This window comes from Miscanthus floridulus, chromosome 8, assembly GCF_019320115.1.
Source record: "Miscanthus floridulus cultivar M001 chromosome 8, ASM1932011v1, whole genome shotgun sequence".
Classification (NCBI taxonomy): Eukaryota; Viridiplantae; Streptophyta; class Magnoliopsida; order Poales; family Poaceae; genus Miscanthus; species Miscanthus floridulus.
In genome coordinates, this window is record NC_089587.1 from 175,844,705 (window position 1) to 175,847,686 (window position 2,982).

The window sequence follows — 2,982 nt, forward strand, 5'->3', positions numbered from 1 at the left end:
GATGAACTGATAACTCCACTGGTTCCAGCGTACTAGCTAACCCATGAACCCATCTAGGGTGCAAAATTAGGCCATGTTTGACATGATTTGATCTCCTCTGGTTTTATACTTTTATGGGTGTTCACTGCTCGGTATCATTAGCACGCTACAATTAGAATCCATTTAAAATTTCACAAAATTTGGTAGGAACGGAAAAATGTCTTGTCGGATAGATGCATGTGTTTGACCTTTTTTTTTAGAAGTTCCGGCAGGAATCAAACATTCCAGGCTATGAAAATTGAGCGCTTAAAATTATATAATGCTAGACTTTTGGAATTTTTTTTAGTAATGACATGTAAATATATTTCCATTTACCGTGCACCATTTAATAGTCGCATAGTATAGCATGCCTCTTCTTCTTTTTATATAAAAGCATGCCTCTTCTTCTAGTATGCACAAAGACAATTATGTCTTACTCGCTCCATTTAGGCATTGTTTTCCGTAGCCTATATTATATTGGTGACAGGTTGTTGTCTATATTAAGAAAGTTGTTCGCATCTTTCGGCAAATAATAGATCCCCTGCTCCCGGGTAAAAACACAATGCATCATGCCATTGCTTTGGTAGTCCAGTAGTAAAATATAGTTACATCATCACGCGATTCCCGTTAGTGCTCATGAAACTATTCAAAAGTAGGTAGCTAGTAGCCAAAGACCTACTTTATTTAACCATGCCAAACTGTGAATGAAGTGTTACTGTTGCTCGGCATTATGCTTTATTAGTGTGCTATAGTTTTGTTTAATTTGGGTCAGCAAGAGATTGGTAAAATTGGCTTGTGTACGTTGTGGATTATTAAAGGATGGGAAAAGTCAGAGAGAGATGGCTTATGGAATTGTCCTCATCTATGATATTGTTAAAACGGCTCCCAACTTGTTTATTTGATCAGCTATTTTTTTTCTAAATCATAATCAATATGCTCGAGCTAATTCTTCAAATAGGGGCCATGCACTACCGGAAACAGTATAATTGCCGAGTGCCTGAGGGTTTGTCGAGTGCATTTCATCGGGCACTCGGCAAATATCCTATTTACCCAATGTATTGAATTCAACACTTGACAAACAGATAGCACTCGGCAAAACTCAACTTTGCCGAGTGCCTAATAAAAAACACTCGGCAAACTACAACGAAACACTCGGCAAACACAGACACTCGGCAAAGTATAGGCACGTGCACTGGGCGTGCGGCAGCCATGTGACGGCCGTTGGGTGCGCCGCCCTGCCGATAGAACTTTGCCGAGTGTCCGTTAGAGACACTCGGCAAAGACAAGGTTTGCCGAGTGTTTTTTATTGACACTCGGAAAAATAATGTTGTTGCCGAGTGTTTTTTATTGGCACTTAGCAAAATAATAATTTTTTTTCCTCTCCAGCCCTCCAAACTTTTTCTACTCTCCACATACAACATGTGGTACTACATGTTAAAATTTGGTATATTTCTCGATCTGTTTGCTATATTTAATTAATTAATTATATTTAGAGGATTTTTTTTGTTTAAGTCAAATTTGAACTGCAAGTGATTCAAATAATGGAATAAATTGAGTGGAGAAATCATATTCATGTTATTGAGTCCATTTTAGGGCCTTACTCGGAAAATGAAAAGAAATTTCAAACATTTTATTTAGGAAACACGACCATGAACGTGTGGCTGAATGGTTTTTAAATTCTAAAAAAAGCAAACGAAGTCTAAAAATGATGAGATTTGTCAAGATCTCCTGATATCATATGTGGAGACTGTGGAAAAAAATTGAGAAGGTTTCGCATAATTTGTCACGTACGACGCTTACAAACCGAAGCATCTCCGAAGAAGAATCGTAGCGTTGAGAAGGATCCGGTAAGATTTGGAGTCAAAGTGATGGTCGAATTGGGGTTTGACTTCAAAACTTTTTGTATAGGCAATAGGCAACATAGATTGATTCACGTCAAATTTTGGTAATTTTTCGGATCCGTTTGATAATTTTAATTTATTAATTGCAATTATAGAATTTTAATTGATATAAATTGAATTTGAGCTATAACTACATGAAATAATGGACTAATATTCATAGAAAATCAAATATGCATTGTTGAGTGAATTTTACAAGGTACTTTCAAATTACATCGTAACAAATTTAGTAAAACACGTTACGAAGAAGGAGGATGGGTGGGCATGAAATATCAATTTATTTTGCCGAGTGTTAACTGTATGACATTCAGCAAACAATATAGTTGTCGAGTGTCATATAGTGGACGCTCAGCAACATACCCAAGCCGGCCCCACTTACCAGTACCGTACCGGTCGGAAATTGAAAAAAAATGACGAGTGCCCGCAATCTGGCATTCGGCATACCTTTACTTTGTCGAGTGCCAAATCGCGGGCACTCGGCAAAGCCCTTTGGTTTTTACCCTATCCGACCGCACACTTACTCACACACACTCACCCGCACACACACGCACACCGTGCCGCGCCGTCGGACCGCCCTCCATGCCGCCGAACCGCCGCCGCCCACCCCGCGCCGCCGGACTGCCCTCCACCGCCGGGCTGCCACCCCCCCCCCCCCCCCCCGTAGCCGGGCCGCCACCCTCCGCCGCTGGGCCCCCACCTTCCAATGCCGCCAGCGGTGGCCCCCGCGACCCCAGCAAGCCGACCCCTCCCGGCCCCCGGCGCGACTCCCGGCCCCTGGCGCGACCCCCCTGCCGCCACCGCACGGCGGCCCGGCCACCTGGCGCCCCTGCCTCCCAGCGTCCGCTGCCGGGTTGTCCCTCTCACCTGGCCGCCCCCTCGCCGGGTAGCCCCCCGCAGCCGGCGCCCCCCCCCAGTCCAGTGAGCCCCCTCCTCCCTCCCCCCCCCCCCCCCCCGAATTTCCATTCCTTTTCTAATATCAATTTTCTGTTAAATTATGTAATGTTGAAACCAATTGCCTATTGTTGATGATTTGTTTGCTAGTAAACCAAGATAAAAGGATTTGACT